Source organism: Notolepis coatsorum (assembly GCF_963971535.1).
Source record: "Notolepis coatsorum genome assembly, chromosome: 17".
Classification (NCBI taxonomy): domain Eukaryota; kingdom Metazoa; phylum Chordata; class Actinopteri; order Aulopiformes; family Paralepididae; genus Notolepis; species Notolepis coatsorum.
This window is the reverse complement of record NC_140181.1, coordinates 112,491,627-112,517,383: the sequence shown is the minus strand read 5'-3', so window position 1 is coordinate 112,517,383 and position 25,757 is coordinate 112,491,627. Positions and strand designations below refer to the sequence as shown.

Here is a 25,757-nt window from a genome sequence, read left to right as displayed (position 1 = left end):
TCCAAACTCTTGATTTGTGCAGTTTAGATTTGAGAACTACGCAATTGAAGTCGTTTCAGAATTTAGTATTATAAACCCCGAAGCACTATAATCTTTAGTAGTCCCTTCCATTCTCGTTCTCGGCAGGCAGTAAGGGGACGAGTTCTACAGAACAGAGAGGTCAGGAACTCGCTGAGACGCAGAACACCACCGCGGTACCGGCCAGACGCAGAACACCACCGCGGTACCGGCCAGACGCAGAACACCACCGCGGTACCGGCCAGACGCAGAACACCACCGCGGTACCGGCCAGACGCAGAACACCACCGCGGTACCGGCCAGACGCAGAACACCACCGCGGTACCGGCCAGACGCAGAACACCACCGCGGTACCGGCCAGATTCATATTGAAACATCCGTTTGTCGGGAAGCAAAAACACCACAGTAGCCAGATTCATATTGAAACATCTCAGCTTGTCGGGTTTTTATTAATATCATTAATGTGTCATCGGCATCATCAATGAAATGAGTTAGTCTGTTTAAAGCAGGGTCGTGTTGCATTCACTGCCCTTCTCTTGACGATGAACACTTCAGTTCCACGAAGCAAGGAAGAAAAGGGGGGGGGGGGGGGGGGTCTGCAGTGAAGGAGGACACGCAGGGAAAACCACGTCTGGCCGGGCAGGAATCTCCCCCTCCACTGGGATATGATTGGTTTTTCCCTTGTGCAAGAACGACAACAAAAAAAGTGGAAATGGTGTCTTAAAAACAAAAGATGGGAGGGAGGGGGAGGGGGGGGGGGCCTGTGGGGTTTTTGGATTGTTGTTGTTTTGTTCCACAAAGCTGCGTTTTTCAGGTTTTGACGTCGTCGTCGTCGTCTGAAGTCTGGCTGCTGCTGCTCTCAGGCTCCTCCTCCTCCACGCACTCCTCCGCCACACTCCTCCAGGGGGTGAAGTGGAGGGTGACGCCCCGCGCCCGCGCCCCGTTCAGGAGGGGCACGCCCCCCCGCGCCCCGTTCAGAGGTCTGCCGCCGTGGCCCCTCAGCTGTTGTTACACACACACACACACACACACACACACACACACACACACACACACACACAGAGTGAACACAACACAGTGAACCACAAGGACTAATATTGGATTACATATTCTAATTATGTACAAATCTGGTGGAGTTAAAGATGACAAGGCAGTAGGGCTGTACCGAATACATTTGTATTTTATTTTTTACAATCGAAGCTTCTATAGGGAGGTGTAGTCTGACGTCACTGCAGGGAGGTGTAGTCTGACGTCACTGTAGGGAGGTGTAGTCTGACATCACTGTAGGGAGGTGTAGTCTGACGTCACTATAGGGAGGTGTAGTCTGACATCACTGTAGGGAGGTGTAGTCTGACGTCACTGTAGGGAGGTGTAGTCTGACATCACTATAGGGAGGTGTAGTCTGACCTCACTGTAGGGAGGTGTAGTCTGACATCACTATAGGGAGGTGTAGTCTGACATCACTATAGGGAGGTGTAGTCTGACATCACTATAGGGAGGTGTAGTCTGACATCACTATAGGGAGGTGTAGTCTGACATCACTGTAGGGAGGTGTAGTCTGACGTCACTATAGGGAGGTGTAGTCTGACATCACTGTAGGGAGGTGTAGTCTGACATCACTGTAGGGAGGTGTAGTCTGACGTCACTGTAGGGAGGTGTAGTCTGACATCACTATAGGGAGGTGTAGTCTGACATCACTATAGGGAGGTGTAGTCTGACATCACTATAGGGAGGTGTAGTCTGACATCACTATAGGGAGGTGTAGTCTGACGTCACTATAGGGAGGTGTAGTCTGACATCACTATAGGGAGGTGTAGTCTGACGTCACTATAGGGAGGTGTAGTCTGACATCACTATAGGGAGGTGTAGTCTGACATCACTGTAGGGAGGTGTAGTCTGACCTCACTATAGGGAGGTGTAGTCTGACGTCACTATAGGGAGGTGTAGTCTGACGTCACTATAGGGAGGTGTAGTCTGACGTCACTATAGGGAGGTGTAGTCTGACGTCACTATAGGGAGGTGTAGTCTGACATCACTGTAGGGAGGTGTAGTCTGACGTCACTATAGGGAGGTGTAGTCTGACCTCACTATAGGGAGGTGTAGTCTGACGTCACTATAGGGAGGTGTAGTCTGACCTCACTGTAGGGAGGTGTAGTCTGACCTCACTGTAGGGAGGTGTAGTCTGACATCACTATAGGGAGGTGTAGTCTGACGTCACTATAGGGAGGTGTAGTCTGACGTCACTATAGGGAGGTGTAGTCTGACATCACTGTAGGGAGGTGTAGTCTGACGTCACTATAGGGAGGTGTAGTCTGACCTCACTGTAGGGAGGTGTAGTCTGACGTCACTGTAGGGAGGTGTAGTCTGACGTCACTGGTTGTTCCGCCCGTAGAGGGATTCATCATTGGGGAAACGGATTATCGGCTATTGTAACAATTCTGCCGCATGGAAATTGAAAAGCTTTCCATTTTTGCAAAAAAATTTGTTACCTTCTATCACATAACATTATTGTTTAAGCATTTTTGGTTGAAATAAAATTTGGCGATTATTTTTTTTATGATTAATTGCGAATATTTTCATGTTGAGCTATAGATTGTGGATGAATAAGCACAGAAAGGTACACCATGCCATTGTTAATGCTTTATTTGTTTTAACCGAGACGATTTAGAAATGGGCAATGGGGAAATACGTTGCGTTGGACAGAGGGTGGAACACGGAAAACGGCAATGACGTCACCACTATAATAATAGTACACTACACTACACCTCCCTATTGAAGTATTCGAATGTCTGTCATATTTTATGACGTAATCATTTTTTTCTTTTTCTTTTTATATCCTCAAACTAAATCCTCAATTTGAATAAAGTGATTAATATGATTAAATGAGTCTTTTTTTATTTTTTATTAAATCAACTTTCTTTATTGAATATAACTCGTCAGTTTCGTCAACATTAATAATTCAATAAGGGCACGGTTGGTACGAAAGTGATGGTGACGTCTTGATGGAGCGCAGAGTGCAGGCTACATCATTATGATAAATGTTTTACTTAAATTTTTATGATGAGTCATATACTATAATAGTATAATACTATAATATTAGTGTAGCCTAATCTTTATCTGCAACTGTGAAGAAAAAAACATTAGTTTTAAACAAATTATACATATATGGGCGTTTGTTTGATTTGGGGCACTTTTGGGAACATCAAGTCAAGTCAAGTCAAGAGATTTATTTGTCAAACATGAACATGAACATGAATTTATCAAAAATAAAATTGCATAAAACCTTCAATTATCAATTAAGCTTTATAGTCATTTGGTCAAGAATCATAATATGAACATTGTTGTAAACATCACTTTATGGAATTTAATATAATTAAAACTTTTCCTAGAATGTCAGAGAACATTGTTGTTACCAAATAACTCTTTAAAACGTAAAGAAAACGTTTAAAATTTGTGCTTTTAAGGCATTTATGTAACATTATAGCTTACTTCTTATGTATTAGTGGTTTGAAATATTTTACTTGAATTTAAACATGCTTTAGATCTTTAGATTTAAATATATTGCTAGATCCTTTCAAGAAAGATACAATTACTACTACAACAGGTCCATGACTCTTGTTTTTCATATATAAAATGTTAAGGGAGGGCTTGTAATATAGGAAAACATGTCGGAACATGTCAGATTTAAACTATTTGTTACAAATTTGTTAAGAAATATGTCATGTGTTGGTAATGACGTAGTGTTGTGGTAATGACAACATGTGATGGGAATGACATTTAGATTGATTTATTGAATTAATTCATGGATACAGTAACAACTTCAGAATCATAGGTGTTGTACCATCAACAACTGTTACAACAGGATAGGAACAGCTAAAGAAACATCTAAAAAACACTTGACAGCCTTTATGGTTTCAAACAACATACTTTAACAGTAGAAGAGGTTTGTTCTTGTAACATCTTCTCCATGAGGGAGCATACTTGTTTTTTCTAGTGTCTCTCTCTCCCTCTCCCCCTCTCCCCCTCTCTCCCTCTCTCCCTCCCTCTCCCTCTCCCTCTCCCTCCCTCCCTCTCTCTCTCTCTCTCCCTCTCTCCTACCTGCTCAGCTGTAGTCCTGAACTCTCTCAGCTCGTCCTCAGTCAGCGGCTGGAAGTTGTCGTCGTTTTCTGGATATTCCTGCCAGCCCATGGCTCTCAGCAACCTGGGGGGGGGGGGGGGGGGCATCGCAATCATCGTCTGCTCAGTAGAGAGTGTGTGTGTGTGTATGTGTGTGTGTGTGTGTGTGTGCGTGTGTGCGTGCGTAAGTAAGTAACAAGCTTCTTTTTTGATTTGATTTTGTTCCGTTTGCTGCGATGTTTAACTCAGAAAAACGACTGCTGCACAAATACAATTATGTTGAGCGTGTGTTTCCGTCTGCTCACAAGAGGGAGGGAGTGAGTGAGAGTGAAAGGTAGAGAGACAGAAAGAGACAGAAAGAGAGAGAGAGAAAGAGAGGCAGAAAGAGAGAGACAGAGAAAGAGAGACAGAGAGAGACAGAGAAAGAGAGACAGAGAGAGGCAGAAAGAGAGACAGAGAAAGAGAGAGAGAGAAAGAGAGACAGAGAAAGAGAGAGACAGAGAAAGAGAGACAGAGAAAGAGAGAGACAGAGAAAGAGAGAGACAGAGAAAGAGAGACAGAGAGAGACAGAAAAGGAGAGACAGAAAGAGAGACAGAAAGAGAGACAGAGAGACAGAGAGAGAGAGAGAGAGACAGAGAAAGAGAGAGACAGAGAAAGAGACAGAGAGGCAGAAAGAGAGACAGAGAAAGAGAGACAGAGAAAGAGACAGAGAAAGAGAGACAGAGAAAGAGAGAGACAGAGAAAGAGAGACAGAGAGACAGAGAGAGAGAGAGAGCATGTGTCTCACCTGTGCTCAGCCTCCAGGGAGATGGACAGGTGTTCTGTGTCGGAGTCACTGAGGGAGTGAGACAGGCCGTTCTCGTGGCAGCCATCTTGGCTGTAGGCCTTGGGCTCCGGGGTGCTGCTCTCGCCCTGAGAGAGGAGGAGGAGGAGGGGGTTAATAAACACATCTGGCCCTGAGAGAGGAGGAGGAGGAGGGGGTTAATAAACACATCTGGCCCTGAGAGGAGAGGGGGAGGAGGGGGTTAATAAACACATCTGGCCCTGAGAGGAGAGGGGGAGGAGGGGGTTAATAAACACATCTGGCCCTGAGAGGAGAGGGGGAGGAGGGGGTTAATAAACACATCTGGCCCTAAGAGGAGAGGGGGAGGGGGGGGGGGGTTAATAAACTGTCTATGTAACCCATTCACTCACACACTGATGGCGGTGGGGAGAGGGGACCATGCAAGGTGCCAACCATTAAATGGTTTGCTCAAGGACACCTCTTTATCTTTATTACGGATCCCCATTAGTCATCACCGCAGCAACAACTAGTCCTCCTGGTGTCCACACACAACAAAAACCGTACATGCATACATAACATTATAGTAGCATACATTTAAAAATATATTCCAATATTCCTACATATAAAAATAATTCCAAATAGTATTACAGTACACAAACAGAGTATCAGATCACAGAAAATACAATAAAAGGGATTAAACGCAGGGCGGTGAGGTGGCGTAACGGAGATTGCGTTCGTCACCAACCCCGGAGCTGTGAGCTGGATTCGCCTGTTCGAATCCAGCTCACAGCTCCGGGGTTGTCACCAGCTTGGCTGGCCGTTCACACTAATACAATTGGCAGTATTAGAGGGTGGGAGAAGCTGGAGGGGTGGGTCCGGGTCGTTGTAAACAGCGACTCCTACAGTTCGGTCGGGGCGCCTGCTAAGCGTGGATAGGACCTGAGTGGGATAGTGTGGTCCTCCCACACGTTACGCCCTCTCAGTGAGAGTCCGCGCTGCCAGGTGAAAAGAAGCGGTTGATTGGCTGGACGTGTGTCGGAGGAAGCACGTGGTAGCCTCCACTCTCCCAGATGATCTGACTGTGGGGGGTAAGTGCGCAGCGACCAGGAAGGGGATTGGGAATTGGCATAACGACTAACATTGGGATGGGAGAAAATCAGAGGAAAAATGGAGGGGGAAAAAGATTTATAAAAAAAAAAAAAAAAAAAAAAAAAAGGGATTAAACGCTCAGACAGTCATATCTTTACAGTGTAAACTACAGTATCTGTCTTTTTCTTTAATGTAAACAAATTTATTTTTCTCTCAATGCTCTTTTCAAATTATTTTTAAAACGTATCTTACTGGTTATCTGAGTAAGATGTACTGGCAGTTTATTCCAATATGACATGGCTCTATATAACACAGTTTTCTTTGCTGCATTGGTTTTTGGTAGTAGCAGTGTGAACGTTTCCCTACAGGCGTGCCTAGTACCATACTGGTGTCGATCATGTGTACATGTTAGCTGTGTTAGTCTCGACATGCAATCACAGTGGGACCCACCTCCCCAGAGGTCCCTGGGCTGCTGCTGGTGGTGGTGGTCAGGGGCAGGGGCAGGGTCAGCGTTAGGGTCAGCGTTAACATGGAGTGTGATGCAGTGGGACTAGCGGTGGGAATCACCAGCCTCACGATACGATACTATCACGATACTTGAGTCACGATACGACAGTATTGCGATACTAAATATATTGCGATATGCTGAGTATTGCGATATTAACACTTTCATTGCCGGCCGTGTTTTCCTTTTTACCCCCCTTGAATGCCGCCACCCACGTCAATGATAGCGCTCTCATATTTGTGAACGCATAATCTATGTCTTAAATTATGGCTATGTGTCTAATCTGGCCGTCGCTTATCAATGACTTGTTTGCAGTCAACATTGTCTAAACAGATTTTTATTTTAATTTTTTTTAAATAATCGGTTAATTTCCGTTTTATAGCATTTTGAAAATCGCTCGTTTTTTGAAAGTTTCAGGAAAATATAAAGATTCCGTGATAAACAGCCTTTACTGGAAATATTCTGGAATACACAAAAAACATTGTCATTTTTCGGCCTATTTATGAATCGTTTTCAAATAAACGCTAGATTATCGATAGTATTATGTGTACTTATGCACGCTAGAGAAGCGGGCTGAAGATTCGATTCTCTCATTTCCTGATCGCACACACACACACACACATATGGGACACGTTGATATATAGGTGAAAACAGCTCTGATTATCCCAAGACTGGTAAAATAGATTCCTTACCTCAGATCAGATGTTCCCCAAAAAGATTATTCCAATTCCTGATCGCCATTCCAAATATCGATCGCGTTTATTGATCCAACGCTGCATACTGGAAATATGTATTCCATGCTCTTCTGATGCTCCACAATGAATCCGATCGGCTCGGATTACTTGCCTGAGAAGTAAAATGTGGATTCCGGATTTTTCTTTTCTCATCAATTTTCATTGAGTCCATTCCAAAAGGGTGCATTACCATCCGGGAGACGATAGGGGGCGGTATTTTCCCAATGGAGCTCAGAGAGTTTGCAGCACTGACGTGATACTAGATTGATGAAATATGAATTCAAATTGCTAATAATAAAAAAAACGCTATATGGCGTCGTTGGCAATAAACGGTCGGCATGAACAAACGACATATAGCGTCGTTGGCAATGAAAGTGTTGATGCAATATATATTGCGATTTATTACCTTTTTTCAACTGCAAAGTAAAACTTTGTCAACATGTTTTATCTAATCAAATAAAGTTCAGTCTGTTCATCTCACTTCAATAATTTTTATTGCAGAACATGGTATTTTCTCAAGCAGACGGATGTCAACACTGTGATCTGTGTTGCATGTACCTGACAAACTGAACCGTTTGTATTACAGTCATATTCCAACTTAACTGAATGCACATGTGTGTGTGTGTGGACTACTGTACTATTACAGGTATTGAAATGAACAATGCAACTTCTTTATTTTTAGATTTTTTTATAAATAATTAAATATCGATACTTGGCGTCCCTGTATCGATACAGTATCGCCATGCAAAGTATCACAATACTACTACCTATCGATTTTTTCCCCCACCCCTAAGTGGGACCCACCTCCCCAGAGGTCCCTGGGCTGCTGCTGCTGCTGGTGGTCAGGGTTAGTGTGGAGTGTGATGCAGTGGGACCCACCTCCCCAGAGGTCCCTGGGCTGCTGCTGCTGGTGGTCAGGGTCAGTGTGGAGTGTGATGCAGTGGGACCCACCTCCCCAGAGGTCCCTGGGCTGCTGCTGCTGGTGGTGGTCAGGGTCAGGGTCAGTGTGGAGTGTGATGCAGTGGGACCCACCTCCCCAGAGGTCCCTGGGCTGCTGCTGCTGGTCAGGGTCAGTGTGGAGTGTGATGCAGTGGGACCCACCTCCCCAGAGGTCCCTGGGCTGCTGCTGCTGGTCAGGGTCAGTGTGGAGTGTGATGCAGTGGGACCCACCTCCCCAGAGGTCCCTGGGCTGCTGCTGCTGGTGGTCAGGGTCAGGGTCAGTGTGGAGTGTGATGCAGTGGGACCCACCTCCCCAGAGGTCCCTGGGCTGCTGCTGCTGGTGGTCAGGGTCAGTGTGGAGTGTGATGCAGTGGGACCCACCTCCCCAGAGGTCCCTGGGCTGCTGCTGCTGGTGGTCAGGGTCAGGGTCAGTGTGGAGTGTGATGCAGTGGGACCCACCTCCCCAGAGGTCCCTGGGCTGCTGCTGCTGGTGGTCAGGGTCAGGGTCAGTGTGGAGTGTGATGCAGTGGGACCCACCTCCCCAGAGGTCCCTGGGCTGCTGCTGGTGGTGGTCAGGGTCAGGGTCAGTGTGGAGTGTGATGCAGTGGGACCCACCTCCCCAGAGGTCCCTGGGCTGCTGCTGGTGGTGGTCAGGGTCAGGGTCAGTGTGGAGTGTGATGCAGTGGGACCCACCTCCCCAGAGGTCCCTGGGCTGCTGCTGGTGGTGGTCAGCTCCCCGCTGCCCTCGTCCTTCAGCGTCCTCAGGAACTCACTCTTACGGTCGGGACCGCGGCGCATCAGCCTCACCCTCGACGGCACGATGTCTATGGGAGGAGTCGTGCTGAAAGGGTGCTGCTACGAGGAGGAGGAGAGGGAGGAGGGAGGAGGAGGGAGAGGAGGGAGGAGGGAGAGGGGGAGGGAGAGGAGAGGGAGAGGAAAGGGAGAGAGGGAGGAGGAGAGAGAGGGAGGAGGAGGGAGAGGAGGAGAGGGAGGAGGAGAGAGAGGAGGAGGGGGAGAGGGAGAGAGGGAGGAGGAGGGAGAGGAGGAGAGGGAGAGAGGGAGGAGGAGAGAGAGGGAGGAGGATGGAGAAGGGAGAGGGAGAGGAGAGGGAGAGAGGGAGGAGGAGAGAGAGGAGGAGGGGGAGGTAGGAGCAGAGGGAGAGGGGGAGGGAGAGGAGGAGAGGGTGGAGGAGAGGGAGAGGAGGAGAGGGAGAGAGGAGGGAGGAGAGGGAGAGCGAGGAGAGGGAGAGGGAAGAGAGAGAGAGGAGAGGGAGGAGAGAGAGAGGAGAGGGAGGAGGAGAGGGAGGAGAGAGAGGAGAGGGAGAGGAGGAGGGAGGAGAGGGGGAGGAGAGGCAGAGGAGGAGAGGGAGAGAGGAGGAGGGAGGAGAGAGAGGAGAGGGAGAGGAGGAGAGGGAGAGGAGGAGGGAGGAGAGGGGGAGGAGAGGCAGAGGAGGAGAGGGAGAGAGGAGGAGGGAGGAGAGGGAGAGATGGAGGAGAGGGAGAGAGGGAGGAGGAGAGGGAGAGGTAGGAGCAGAGGGAGAGAGGGAGGAGAGGGAGAGATGGAGGAGAGGGAGAGAGGGAGGAGGAGAGGGAGAGGTAGGAGCAGAGGGAGAGAGGGAGGAGGGAGAGCGAGAGAGGAGTGTAGAGAGGGGGGAGAGAGACGTCAGGATCATTTATACTTTGTACGTCGCATTTAGCCGACACTTTTACTTAAGGGTAATGGTATTGTTCTTCAAACAGTGGAACTTGAGTGCATAGTATAGTAGTGTAGACATAGTATAGGATAACGTTGGACACACGACCGCGATCAGTATTTGGAATGGCGATCAGATAATTGGATTATTCTTTTTGCAGTACATCATAGACAAGGTAAGGACTATATATTATTAATCTTGCGTTGATCCGATAATTCTTTCCCCGCGATCACAGCATGTGTCTGTGGTGTGTGTGTGTGGGGGCCGTGTCCCGTTGGTTGCGATCAAAGCACGGAGGGCCGGCTCCCGTTATTAGATCCATAGCTATAATATTTAATATAGTTTTAGCACTACAAACACCGGCATCTACCCCCATTGCATTACAGCGCTGGCACAAACGGCCATACGCCCACAGCCACCTCCGGCGTCCAATGTGTTAAGTATTGTGACGAAGTACAATTACTCAAGTACTTTACACCCCTGGGTCTAAATATTTGATCCCACAACAATTCGATTACGATTCTTCAGGCAACGATTCAATGCATCATGAAATCTCTTCATTTGACCACGATTCGATTCGATAACTTTTCGATCAGTTAATTCCCCAAAACATGTTGAATACACAAATGTGGCTGGGGGAACTGATTCACTCAGCATGAATGGACTATAGGTCAATAAAAACAATACACACACAAACAAATATATATATATATATATATATTTTTTTTTGATTATAATCGATTCTAACACATTAGAATCGATGCATTTCGATTCATCGTTACACCCCTAGGATGGATCCATTGTTACACCCCCTAGTGGTCAGTGAAGAAGGCTCACCGTGGTGTGGGGCGGGGCGCTGGCCGGGGGGCTGGGCCTGACGACCACGTCCCTGGTGAAGACGTCCCGGCCTGGCATGAGGACGCCGGGCTTGTCCCTCCCACTCCCCTTCCACGGGGCGCTCTGCAGCGGCAAGCAGCACAACAAGGGACACATTGGGCCTCAGTCACCAAGCGATATAAGAACAGATTTCCTCTTATTTAGTTATTAACTAGCATTTTTTTTCTTATTTTGTTCTTACCTGGGATTCAGCAATGTTTTCTTATTTTTAGTTTTCTCTCAGGCAAGACCAAACTCTAAGAGTGGTCGAGAGGAGAGCACTCTTACCCAGATAAGAAACTCTTACCCAGATGAGAAACTCTTCTCCCAGATGAGAAAAAAAAAATAAAGCCTACCATTGGTCAATTGCCCCCAAAAACGACTTAAAAACAATAATAATTATTATTATTATTCTGCTTCTGAAATGGATTATATATTGCTGTTAGATGCTCTGGCCGCCCAGGCCGTACGCATAGAACGCATATTTAGAGATGTTTATGCGGACCACTAGATTGTTATAAAGAACATTTGCGCACCACCTCGTATGCAAACAGTAAAAATAAACAACTGACTTTGACCCGTGTTGCGCGCACTGAATGGATTTGGTAGAGAGAGAGGACAGACAGACAGACAGACAGACAGACAGACAGACAGACAGACAGACAGACAGACAGACAGACAGACAGACAGACAGACAGACAGACAGACAGACAGACAGACAGACAGACAGACAGACAGACAGACAGACAGACAGACAGACAGACAGACAGACAGACAGACAGACAGACAGACAGACAGACAGACAGACAGACAGACAGACAGACAGACAGACAGACAGACAGACAGACAGACAGACAGACAGACAGACAGACAGACAGACAGACAGACAGACAGACAGACAGACAGACAGACAGACAGACAGACAGACAGACAGACAGACAGACAGACAGACAGACAGACAGACAGACAGACAGACAGACAGACAGACAGACAGACAGACAGACAGACAGACAGACAGACAGACAGACAGACAGACAGACAGACAGACAGACAGACAGACAGACAGACAGACAGACAGACAGACAGACAGACAGACAGACAGACAGACAGACAGACAGACAGACAGACAGACAGACAGACAGACAGACAGACAGACAGACAGACAGACAGACAGACAGACAGACAGACAGACAGACAGACAGACAGACAGACAGACAGACAGACAGACAGACAGACAGACAGACAGACAGACAGACAGACAGACAGACAGACAGACAGACAGACAGACAGACAGACAGACAGACAGACAGACAGACAGACAGACAGACAGACAGACAGACAGACAGACAGACAGACAGACAGACAGACAGACAGAGAGACAGACAGACAGACAGACAGAGAGAGAGAGAGACGAAAGGATGAGACAGCTTACGTAACAACACACACGAGTGATGTGAGATGACTAGACATGTGATTATAAACACGCCGGTCAAACCCTGTGCCTCCACACCTACAGGCTCTGAGCGCACTCAGGGTTTTAGCCACAGGGACCTTTCAGAGAGAGAGATGACCGCTATTTCACAACACACGTACGCTCGCGTGTGGCAGGTGGCCAGGAGCGCGCAACTAGACTAGACGGTATAAATATGGAATATTAATACAGTCTATTCCACTATATAGCTCTAGGTGCTAAATGATGACAATACATTTGAATCTGATCTAATTTCGATCCGTCGCTACGTGTTGAATACAGGGACCAGCTGATTACAGACCCATGTTTTACACACGTCCTCATTCGACTTGTTACAATGGCCTCTAGAGGGGGAGACAGGTTACTATATTAATTTGATTAATGGCATCGTACCAAAGGGAATGAATGAAAAAAGTTGTGATCCTGTTTCCTACAAGTGACTTTTATTACTTTTATTATCATGACGTATATTATCATTACTATTATTTTACAAATGGTGAAAGGTTTCCTTTCTGTTGTTGTTTTTCTTTGCTCATAGAATTTTGTGTTTGCTATAGGCTTATTTTAGTTTCTGGTATATATTTGTTTTCAACATGCTACATTATCAAGTCCTTACTCTGGAGGTCAAAGTTGACTGGCATTCCCAAGCTCACCTCTATGATGTCACTTCCTGCCCTCATGGTATATAGCTCCCATTTTTACAAGCTATCACTGCTAGCCTATTACACTGAAGAAGGAACACGTTCCGGAACATGTCTGTATTATAGGCTGCCATTAAATAAAACATTTAAATCTGAGCACAGAGCACATTATAACCACTCTGTACCTTGGTGGGGGCCACATAACATGTAACACCACTCTGTACCTTGGTGGGGGCCACAGAACATGTAACAGCCCTCTGTACCTTGGTGGGGGCCACAGAACATGTAACAGCCCTGTGTACCTTGGTGGGGGCCACATAACATGTAACACCACTCTGTACCTTGGTGGGGGCCACAGAACATGTAACAGCCCTCTGTACCTTGGTGGGGGCCACAGAACATGTAACAGCCCTCTGTACCTTGGTGGGGGCCACATAACATGTAACACCACTCTGTACCTTGGTGGGGGCCACAGAACATGTAACACCACTCTGTACCTTGGTGGGGGCCACAGAACATGTAACAGCCCTGTGTACCTTGGTGGGGGCCACATAACATGTAACACCACTCTGTACCTTGGTGGGGGCCACATAACATGTAACACCACTCTGTACCTTGGTGGGGGCCACAGAACATGTAACACCACTCTGTACCTTGGTGGGGGCCACATAACATGTAACACCACTCTGTACCTTGGTGGGGGCCACATAACATGTAACACCACTCTGTACCTTGGTGGGGGCCACAGAACATGTAACACCACTCTGTACCTTGGTGGGGGCCACATAACATGTAACACCACTCTGTACCTTGGTGGGGGCCACATAACATGTAACAGCCCTGTGTACCTTGGTGGGGGCCACAGAACATGTAACAGCACTCTGTACCTTGGTGGGGGCCACATAACATGTAACACCACTCTGTACGTTGGTGGGGGCCACAGAACATGTAACACCACTCTGTACCTTGGTGGGGGCCACAGAACATGTAACACCACTCTGTACCTTGGTGGGGGCCACAGAACATGTAACACCACTCTGTACCTTGGTGGGGGCCACAGAACATGTAACAGCCCTCTGTACCTTGGTGGGGGCCACAGAACATGTAACACCACTCTGTACCTTGGTGGGGGCCACAGAACATGTAACACCACTCTGTACCTTGGTGGGGGCCACAGAACATGTAACACCACTCTGTACCTTGGTGGGGGCCACATAACATGTAACAGCACTCTGTACCTTGGTGGGGGCCACATAACATGTAACAGCCCTCTGTACCTTGGTGGGGGCCACAGAACATGTAACACCACTCTGTACCTTGGTGGGGGCCACAGAACATGTAACACCACTCTGTACCTTGGTGGGGGCCACATAACATGTAACAGCCCTGTGTACCTTGGTGGGGGCCACAGAACATGTAACAGCCCTCTGTACCTTGGTGGGGGCCACAGAACATGTAACACCACTCTGTACCTTGGTGGGGGCCACAGAACATGTAACACCACTCTGTACCTTGGTGGGGGCCACAGAACATGTAACGCCACTCTGTACCTTGGTGGGGGCCACAGAACATGTAACAGCCCTCTGTACCTTGGTGGGGGCCACAGAACATGTAACACCACTCTGTACCTTGGTGGGGGCCACATAACATGTAACACCACTCTGTACCTTGGTGGGGGCCACATAACATGTAACACCACTCTGTACCTTGGTGGGGGCCACATAACATGTAACACCACTCTGTACCTTGGTGGGGGCCACATAACATGTAACACCACTCTGTACCTTGGTGGGGGCCACAGAACATGTAACACCACTCTGTACCTTGGTGGGGGCCACATAACATGTAACACCACTCTGTACCTTGGTGGGGGCCACATAACATGTAACACCACTCTGTACCTTGGTGGGGGCCACATAACATGTAACACCACTCTGTACCTTGGTGGGGGCCACAGAACATGTAACACCCCTCTGTACCTTGGTGGGGGCCACAGAACATGTAACACCTCTCTGTACCTTGGTGGGGGCCACATAACATGTAACACCTCTCTGTACCTTGGTGGGGGCCACAGAACATGTAACAGCCCTCTGTACCTTGGTGGGGGCCACAGAACATGTAACAGCCCTCTGTACCTTGGTGGGGGCCACAGAACATGTAACACCACTCTGTACCTTGGTGGGGGCCACAGAACATGTAACAGCCCTCTGTACCTTGGTGGGGGCCACAGAACATGTAACAGCCCTCTGTACCTTGGTGGGGGCCACAGAACATGTAACAGCCCTGTGTACCTTGGTGGGGGCCACATAACATGTAACACCACTCTGTACCTTGGTGGGGGCCACAGAACATGTAACACCTCTCTGTACCTTGGTGGGGGCCACATAACATGTAACACCACTCTGTACCTTGGTGGGGGCCACAGAACATGTAACAGCCCTCTGTACCTTGGTGGGGGCCACATAACATGTAACAGCCCTCTGTACCTTGGTGGGGGCCACAGAACATGTAACACCACTCTGTACCTTGGTGGGGGCCACATAACATGTAACAGCTCTCTGTACCTTGGTGGGGGCCACATAACATGTAACAGCCCTGTGTACCTTGGTGGGGGCCACATAACATGTAACACCACTCTGTACCTTGGTGGGGGCCACAGAACATGTAACACCACTCTGTACCTTAGTGGGGGCCACAGAACATGTAACAGCCCTCTGTACCTTGGTGGGGGCCACAGAACATGTAACAGCCCTCTGTACCTTGGTGGGGGCCACATAACATGTAACAGCTCTCTGTACCTTGGTGGGGGCCACATAACATGTAACAGCTCTCTGTACCTTGGTGGGGGCCACATAACATGTAACACCACTCTGTACCTTGGTGGGGGCCACAGAACATGTAACACCACTCTGTACCTTGGTGGGGGCCACAGAACATGTAACACCACTCTGTACCTTGGTGGGGGCCACATAACATGTAACACCACTCTGTACCTTGGTGGGGGCCACATAACATGTAACACCACTCTGTACCTTGGTGGGGGCCACATAACATGTAACACCACTCTGTACCTTGGTGGGGGCCACAGAACATGTAACACCACTCTGTACCTTGGTGGGGGCCACAGAACATGTAACAGCCCTCTGTACCTTGGTGGGGGCCACAGAACATGTAACACCACTCTGTACCTTGGTGGGGGCCACAGAACATGTAACACCACTCTGTACCTTGGTGGGGGCCACAGAACATGTAACACCACTCTGTACCTTGGTGGGGGCCACAGAACATGTAACACCTCTCTGTACCTTGGTGGGGGCCACAGAACATGTAACAGCCCTCTGTACCTTGGTGGGGGCCACAGAACATGTAACACCACTCTGTACCTTGGTGGGGGCCACAGAACATGTAACACCACTCTGTACCTTGGTGGGGGCCACAGAACATGTAACACCTCTCTGTACCTTGGTGGGGGCCACAGAACATGTAACACCACTCTGTACCTTGGTGGGGGCCACATAACATGTAACACCACTCTGTACCTTGGTGGGGGCCACAGAACATGTAACACCACTCTGTACCTTGGTGGGGGCCACAGAACATGTAACACCACTCTGTACCTTGGTGGGGGCCACAGAACATGTAACACCACTCTGTACCTTGGTGGGGGCCACAGAACATGTAACACCACTCTGTACCTTGGTGGGGGCCACAGAACATGTAACACCACTCTGTACCTTGGTGGGGGCCACATAACATGTAACACCACTCTGTACCTTGGTGGGGGCCACAGAACATGTAACACCTCTCTGTACCTTGGTGGGGGCCACATAACATGTAACAGCTCTCTGTACCTTGGTGGGGGCCACATAACATGTAACAGCCCTCTGTACCTTGGTGGGGGCCACAGAACATGTAACAGCCCTCTGTACCTTGGTGGGGGCCACATAACATGTAACAGCCCTCTGTACCTTGGTGGGGGCCACAGAACATGTAACACCACTCTGTACCTTGGTGGGGGCCACATAACATGTAACAGCCCTCTGTACCTTGGTGGGGGCCACAGAACATGTAACACCACTCTGTACCTTGGTGGGGGCCACATAACATGTAACAGCCCTGTGTACCTTGGTGGGGGCCACAGAACATGTAACACCACTCTGTACCTTGGTGGGGGCCACATAACATGTAACAGCCCTCTGTACCTTGGTGGGGGCCACAGAACATGTAACACCACTCTGTACCTTGGTGGGGGCCACATAACATGTAACAGCCCTCTGTACCTTGGTGGGGGCCACAGAACATGTAACACCACTCTGTACCTTGGTGGGGGCCACAGAACATGTAACACCACTCTGTACCTTGGTGGGGGCCACAGAACATGTAACACCTCTCTGTACCTTGGTGGGGGCCACAGAACATGTAACACCACTCTGTACCTTGGTGGGGGCCACAGAACATGTAACACCTCTCTGTACCTTGGTGGGGGCCGCAGCAGGCTTGGGGAGCAGGCTCTTGTAGATGCTGGGGGCCCCGTTGGTCGCCCGGGCGTCCTCCTTGGAAGCCTTCTTGATGACCAGCATTCTGGACACCATCTGCTTGTTGCCACTAGGGGGGTTTTCTGTGAAGGAACATGGCGACCCGACAGGCAGCGTTACTTACAGGGAATACAGGCGGGTTGCTTGGCAGAGAACAAGGGATTCTGGGAGTGTTCTTAACCCGCCAAAGCCCACATAGACAAAGGTTCACCTGGACATAGTGTTGTATGTTTTGCCCAACTCTGAGCTTATTCGGTATCATGCGTTACACCTTTTATGATTCAGGGGAACCTACCCTTTATTTGTGGGCCAGTGTAAAGTCACCATCATCATACATTACCTTTGTGTGAGCGTACAAAAGCCCAGTGAAAAAACCTTTTAAAAAAGTTTTATTGAATAACTCCACAGTTTACCAGGGAATTATTGTTTTTTCCAACATGGAGTGACATTTATTTGGATATTGTTCTTGGTGTTTTTAATTGCAGACAATGTGAAAATATACCAATTTTGGTGTTGCCAAATATCTTCCTGCAACTTGTTGCACACTCACTTACACTTTTTGTTCAATTGGTTCTGAACAGGACGGCAGCTTTCTTGAGAAGCGCTCATCCATCGACTTCACACCAGGGGTGTAAAGTACTCGAGTAATTGTACTTTGTCACAATACTTAGGGCTCTCGTCCACCTGCCTCATATTTCCACCTGAAACATGCTGGCAGTGCGCCCGGTAGTACTGGGGCGGGCGCATGCGGTGAGAAAAAAAGTTCAGCAAGTTTAAACTTTAAACGCTGGTGCGGCCGCACAATAAAGCTGAAAGGCGCTGAAAAAAGAAGCCGACTGCAGCGCACTTCCTATAGGCGGCCGCATACGGCCCCTCCCCATACGGCCCCTCCCCATACGGCCCCTCCCCATACGGCCCCTCCCCATACGGCCCCTCCCCATACGGCCCCTCCCCATACGGCCCCTCCCCATACGGCCCCTCCCCATGAGGCAGGTGGACGCAGGCCCTTAAGTACTGTTTTTTGGGGGATTTGTACTTTACTCAATTATTTACTCCTTACATTTAAAATGCAGACCTAGTACAAAGTACAAATCTCGCAGGTCCAACCATTTTAATTAGTATATTTGTTTCTCTGACCGAACTAACGTTATTAATCCTGCGGCCGCACTTTATTTAAAAACAGCCAATCAAATCCCCATCAATGGAAAATGAACCCGCCCATACCCATGCTGATTGGTCCTTGTGTAAGACTAGAAAGCGGGGATCTTTGATTAAACACCTGCTATCAGAAGAATAGACAGTCAGAAAAAAAGTTTTTACTTTGACTTTTTAGTACTTAACACTTTGATCGCCATCGTTAAAATTCATAATTTACCATCCCTTGCCAGCTCTATTTGTCTATGGAGAAGTTCCCCTTCTTTGCAGGGCTATAACTTTTTAAATTCTATTGCTAAATTGCCATTATTATGGCCCATTCAAGGTCCTATATCCATTGTTCAGGGTGTAGCAACGATATACTTTTTCATTCACATATTCATACTAAAATATGGTCTAAAGTATAAGTATGTTTTTATCTTTTTCTGCAGCTTTCTCCAGAACGTGATTTATAGCCCTAAATGCATTATATTGATGATCAAATACAGTTTGGTAGGAATCTGTGCGAGATCAAAAATGTCAACTGGACGTACTTCTAGAAGTTACTACATATCATCTGATGTTGACCGGATGGGCGAGGGGGCGTTTATAATTCCGTGGGCAACGTTATACCATTCATCTAATGTGGGTCATATGTTCATCAGATCAGTTAGTATAGAAGACATTAGAAAATAACATTGAAACTCACCGTGGCTTCCTCGCGCCGCTGGCAGATGAGCGTGGAACAGATTTTTTTCTATTATGGGATGTAGAAATGCCCGATCTATTTCCAGGTTGTATAATAGTATATACGTCCAAATCATGTTGTTTTTTCGAGTTGTTTCCACCGATCGATGTTCACTGTGTGAAGACTGAGTCTCTCTAACATTAGCGAGTGCCCGGACCACATATGGAGTGAGCCCTTCCGGTTCAAAGGGTGATTTCCGGTTGGCGATCTGCCGATCGGCCACCAGATGGCGCTCTTGAACCGCTAGAGTTGAGTGGAGCTTTTCAGTGGGTCTCAGGGCTGCGGAGGGGAAATATGATTTCGATCACAGATTTTTTATATAAAAGAAGCAGTGAAGCCAGACCAGCACTCTCAGGTTCAAAATTTAATGGCAGCCTGAAACAAACATGTTTCGGAAATATGTATTCCTTCTTCAGTGTTATAGCTTGCAAGCTATAACAAGCTATAACACTGAAGAAGGAATACATATTTCCGAAACATGTTTGTTTCAGGCTGCCATTAAATTTTGAACCTGAGAGTGCTGGTCTGGCTTCACTGCTTCTTTTATATAATACTTAATGGGATTTCAGCACCCAGTGTCGTATCTTGAGAGCGCGGTCTAACTTGACATTTGATCACAGATTTTTGAAATATTGATATCAAAGACAAGTTACGGCGACTTCGGCAGAATGAGCATGGCTAGGAATGACGTCTTAACACGTTCTCGGCGATCATAGTGTTACGTACCGTACATTTAAAAGTAGAAACTTTTAGACTTTTACTCAACTGTGTTTTTAGCCAGAGATACTCTGACTTTTACTTGAGTACGACTTTGAGACGGTACCCATACTTTCACTTAAGTATAACTTCTGGGTACTGTTTACACCCCTGGTTACACTCTGCACTTTCCCGGGTCATCAGCACCAGGGTTGGGCGCCGAGAACCGGTTCTAATAGGTCCTCAGCACCACACCCACCGAGCGCCAAGTCGATCGGATGAGCGGTTCTCGAGGAAAACGAAGGACACGTAATAATATGCAGACAGAGATTCCTTCCATTTGAGTTAGATTGCCACGTCAACAGGTGCCCCAGCAGGTAACAGTACCCCGGATTAGAAACTACTAGTGATGCACGATATATCGGCCGCCGATATAATATCGGCCGATATGGCCGTTTTTTTACACATCGGTATCAGTCCGATATCAAGATAGGGCCGATATGGGCTGATATAAAAAAAATATATACAAAAAAAAAACATATATATATATACCGTAATTCCTCTAATAGTGACCGGTATTCAATTACAAATTCTGTTTTTTCCGTTTTAATATTTCAGAATTCTGTATTTAGCTTTGTACGCTCATTTTACCATCAGAAATAGTGTCTAATAAGTGGGAATGAATAAATGTCCACAATTTAATAAGATATAACAGTCCATTTAACCTGTTCCACCCGTGGAATATTTTCGCCTAAAATATATACCTAGGTAAATGGAATATTGCTCCACTTCTACAAGGCCATTTGCATATTCTTGGTATCTAGGTACATCTATGGACCTCAGGGAATGTATTCACAGTGTCAAAAATATTGTGTCTATTGCTTAAATTGTGATGAAGAAAATAAAAATTAATTGTGATGAAACAAAGGAGAATATGAATTATGATTTTCTTTGAATCTTTGACAGTGAATAACACTGATCTTGTTCAGTACCTTCTTGAGATCATGTGTACAACAAATCTAAGGAAATTAATAAAGGGAAGATGATTAAACAGAAGGATTTGTAGATACAGTACTGAATTATAATCCATTTGAATTATACATTCAAAATTGAATTATGAACTATAAATTACCTTATTATGGCCAAGTCATACATCTATGGATAGGGGAAAACCTCCTCTTTCCAATGGCAGTGTTAAATCTGGATTTAGTAATTTCCTCGCGTTTTTACGATAAAAGAGCGATAGAATTCGGATTATTCCGATCAAATTCCTATTTTCAGAATTTTTTAAAAACATTGGTAAACAAAACGTAGTGCTGAAAATATCCACCGACTGCTGTTTGGACAGGGTTAGGGTCTTCACTCTTGGCTACATTTGAAAAAGAAACGCAACATTAATTAATACGTCTGTATTGATCGATTTATGATTAAAAACAGCAGGGTCCCCCCCCCCCTTACAGCTTAACCCTTTCACTTTCACACGACAGAAGGTTAACCCTTTACTATCACACCACCGACGGCGATGCTCCATCATTAGCATCATTAGCTCCGCGGATGTGAAAAGGGTTAACCGGCTGTCGTGTGGCAGTGAAAGGGTTTAACGGGTTAACGTGAACGGAGGACTTCTCACCCCAGACTCCCGCGCGGGGGGCCAGCGCTCTGCCCTGCGTCCCGGGCCTCCCAGGTGTTTCAGGGTTGAGGGAGGGCTAAAGGGACGAGACACCAGAACCTCAAGACGTCTTCAGACACACCGCGTACACCAGAGTCTTGAACACTGAACTCTCCACACACAAGCGCACACACAACACACACATACTGTATACGCTCACACACTAGCAGTCACTTTAGCATGAACACACACACACACATGCTGCACACGCTCACACTCAACGGTCACTTTACACAATGGAAAGGTCACTTAAAAAATAATAATAAAGAACGGGAGTGGTTCTTGTATAGTAAATAGATGGATATAGCAAGATAGCATAAGGATATATAGTATAACTGAAGATAGTATTGTATAGTAGTGTACATAAGACCCAGTGCCTCATCCGTAGCTAACAGTGTATTGCACTATCGCAGGACCTTAGCATGTATTTTACGATGCTTTTTGTAAACTTTATGTACATTATACCCGTTATGTCTTATTCCCATTACTTGTATTATTGCACAATCGCTGCGGGCATGACCACCCGCATTTCACTGTATGCTTGTATGCCGTGATAAATAAAACTCTTGACTTGACTGCCGAGGTCTACCTGTGACCCTCGTGTTCAATTTATAGGAATGAAAGTCAAAAGGATTAGAACAGTGGAGAGAAACCACCAGTATACTTTCCGACCACAGGATGTGAAAATACAGACTAGCAGCTATTAGTGATTAACTACATTTTATTCTCAACAAAAATCTGGCGCACTGATCACAGAACCACTGCTATTTCTCTCAACGTGTTAAATACGTTAAAAGTCTGAACTTTTAATCCATGTACATTTTTTTATTAGGGATGTCCCGATCCGATCGCATGATTTTCAGAGGATCAGGAGTGAAAAAAGAAAAAGAAAAAAAATCGGGAGTGGAAAAAAAATAACGGTTTTATTTTATTCAACAAACATGACCATGTTCACGTCTTAAACTCATACTGAGGCCTTAGTTTTGGTTTTAAATTACATATCATTCATTTATTTATTGTCACACAGAGCAGAAGAATTTGCCAAATCAAACGCCTTTCCTTTGATTTACACCGTCGCACGACAGTGACGTGTGCCGACAATAGCAGACCTACAAGCTCACAACGCAGGTTGTCCACCTGATGACTCGGAGCAGCTAGACAAAATGTCAGAAGTTTGGAAGCATTTTAAAATTGAAACCGAAGCCAGTCCAATAGCCAGTTGCAATGTTTGCAAGGCGGACGTTCCGCGTTATGTGACTAGAGCGAGCGAAGGAATGGGGGAGGCGGCTGGCGCTCTGCCCAACAGCTGTGTTGAATGGGTTAATGGCTGGTGCTCTGCCCAACAGCTGTGTTGAATGGGGGAGGCGGCTGGCGCTCTGCCCAACAGCTGTGTTGAATGGGTTAATGGCTGGTGCTCTGCCCAACAGCTGTGTTGAATGGGTTAATGGCTGGTGCTCTGCTGCCCAACAGCTGTGTTGAATGGAGGAGGACTGGTGCTCTGCTGCCCAACAGCTGTGTTGAATGGAGGAGGACTGGTGCTCTGCTGCCCAACAGCTGTGTTGAATGGAGGAGGCTGGTGCTCTGCCCAACAGCTGTGTTGAATGGAGGAGGACTGGTGCTCTGCCCAACAGCTGTGTTGAATGGAGGAGGACTGGTGCTCTGCTGCCCAACAGCTGTGTTGAATGGAGGAGGACTGGTGCTCTGCTGCCCAACAGCTGTGTTGAATGGAGGAGGACTGGTGCTCTGCTGCCCAACAGCTGTGTTGAATGGAGGAGGACTGGTGCTCTGCTGCCCAACAGCTGTGTTGAATGGGGGACGCCTGGTGCTCTGCCCAACAGCTGTGTTGAATGGAGGAGGACTGGTGCTCTGCCCAACAGCAGTGTTGAATGGGGGACGCCTGGTGCTCTGCCCAACAGCTGTGTTGAATGGAGGAGGACAGGTGCTCTGCTGCCCAACAGCTGTATATCGATTGCAATGCCTCGCTTGAATGAAGAACGTTCACCTGGATAACGTCAACATTCGCTTTGTGAGGATTATCCGTCTGCGTTTCAGACCAAAATGGAGTAAATCATTACGTAAGTCGAACACTGTGAATGTATTACTAAATGTGCAAACAGATTGAAACTTTGAATATTTCTCGTATGGTGAATGTAATGTGAGCCGCCGCGTTCGACTGGGGCTATTGAGGGAACAGAGGGGCTCGTCTCGCTTCGCCAGTTTCTGACAAAAATGCATCAAATTGGTTATTATTAATGTGAAAGATCGGATCGGGAAAGTTCGGCGTCGACAGATACTCAAAATCACATGATCGGGAGCAAAAAAAATGCGATCGGGACATCCCTATTTTTAACTCTTTCAGTGCCACTCACGAGATTTCTCAGAGTTTTTTTTTTTTTTTTCGATCTGAAAAATTATTGCATCACCCGAGCCTACCCGAGTATAGCCGAGCTGCGCCGGTGATCACTGTGGAAAAAAGCGCCCCCTGTCGTCTCCCAGATGATATAAGTGATTTTGAATGGACTCAATGAAAATGAATGGGGAAAAAATCCGGTACTCCACATTTTCCAGTTCACTGATCCAGCCGGGGTTACTAGAGTTCATTCTGGAGCCTCAGATCCCCGCGGATCATGGAGATCTACAGTGTTGCGTTGGATCCATACACGTATCGATTTTCTCGAATGGTGATCAGGAATTGGAATATACCAGTTGGATACCATCTGATGTCAGGTAAGGACTCTATGTTATCAGTGGTAGGATAATCGGAGTAAGTTTGATGAAGTTATAAGCTGTTTTGTGAAATGTCTTCTTTCGGTTTCACTGTAAAAGTCTGTGAGGAAATCAACGGAGCGATTATCAGTGCGCGGCCGTAATGTGCTTGCGTGCACGTATAATATTGATCATCTAGCATTTATTTGAAAACGATTCATAAAAGGCAGACGAATATCAACGTTGTGGAATATTCCACTAAAAGACGATTTCATAGAATGCTCCAGAATGAGCTGTTTTTATATCAAAACGGGGGCTTTTCTAACTGCTCTGAAACGGAAACGACGCGATAAAAAACAATCTGCCTTCACAGCACTGACTGGAAAATAGTCTTTGATAATGCGATGGGCAGATTAGACACATAGCCATAATTTAAAACATAGATTAGGCGATATTAACGTTAACATTGGCGCCGATGGTGGCATTCAAGCGGTAAAACGGAAAACCAGGCGTGGCGCTGAAAGTGTTAATACAAACCTTTAAGTGCAAAAAGAAACAAATTCACTCAACTGTCTGTCTGTCCATCCATCCAATCATATATCATATCATATCATATCATATCATCATATCATATCAGGGCTGCGTGGCCTTGGAGAACTACGCCTGTGTCGTCATGCTTGGGAGGTTTCTATCAGAAGGCCATCTACTCACAAAGTCCTCCTCCACAAACTTCAGCTTGTCCTCCCTGCCGTCCTGCGTTCCTCGTGGGGGAACTTGTCCTGGGGGGGGCCCTGGTACGAGGGGCCCTTGCGGGGATGGAAGATACCGTTGCGCTGCCTGTGGCCCCCCAGCCTGTCCCTGTCCCCCACCCCCCGCTTGGCATGGCGTCCCTGGTGATGGTGACCGTCCAGGGGCCCCCGAGGAGGAGCTCCGTGCCAGCTGGGCGCCCTCTTCCAACACGAGCCCCCCCCCGCCAGCCCCCCGCCGCCCCCCTTCGCCACGCCCGATCCACCGAGTCATGCCTCAGGAGGAGGGAGGGCTGCTGCCAGCCGTCACCTGGAGGGAGGAGAGAGAGAGAGAGAGAGAGAGAGAGAGAGAGAGAGAGAGAGAGGAGAGAGGGAGAGAGAGAGAGAGAGAGAGAGAGAGAGAGAGAGAGAGAGGAGAGAGAGAGAGAGAGAGAGAGAGAGAGAGAGAGAGAGAGAGAGAGAGAGAAGAGAGAGGGAGAGAGAGGAGAGAGAGAGAGAGAGAGAGAGAGAGAGAGAGAGAGAGAGAGAGAGAGAGAGAGAGGAGGGGAGAGAGAGAGAGAGAGAGAGAGAGAGAGAGAGAGAGAGAGAGAGAGAGAGCAGAGAGGAGAGAGAGAGTAGTAGAGAGGGAGAGAGAGAGAGACCTAGAGAGAGAGGGG

The 25,757-nt window shown here is 47.3% G+C and overlaps 1 pseudogene across 1 annotated transcript in view; it reads right to left on the bottom strand.

The window, feature by feature from the left end:
• Positions 1–356: 356 nt before the first annotated feature.
• LOC311244231 (vasculin-like protein 1) overlaps positions 357–25,757 on the bottom strand; it is a 27,472-nt pseudogene continuing 2,071 nt past the window's right edge. Inside the window, exons 2-9 of the transcript XR_014621003.1 lie at positions 25,067–25,411; positions 21,611–21,686; positions 17,343–17,485; positions 10,717–10,839; positions 8,880–9,041; positions 4,923–5,047; positions 4,117–4,219; positions 357–1,020 (exon numbers count right to left, since the gene is read on the bottom strand). The product of XR_014621003.1 is annotated as a vasculin-like protein 1 (transcript). The remainder of the gene's footprint in view (positions 1,021–4,116; positions 4,220–4,922; positions 5,048–8,879; positions 9,042–10,716; positions 10,840–17,342; positions 17,486–21,610; positions 21,687–25,066; positions 25,412–25,757) is intronic.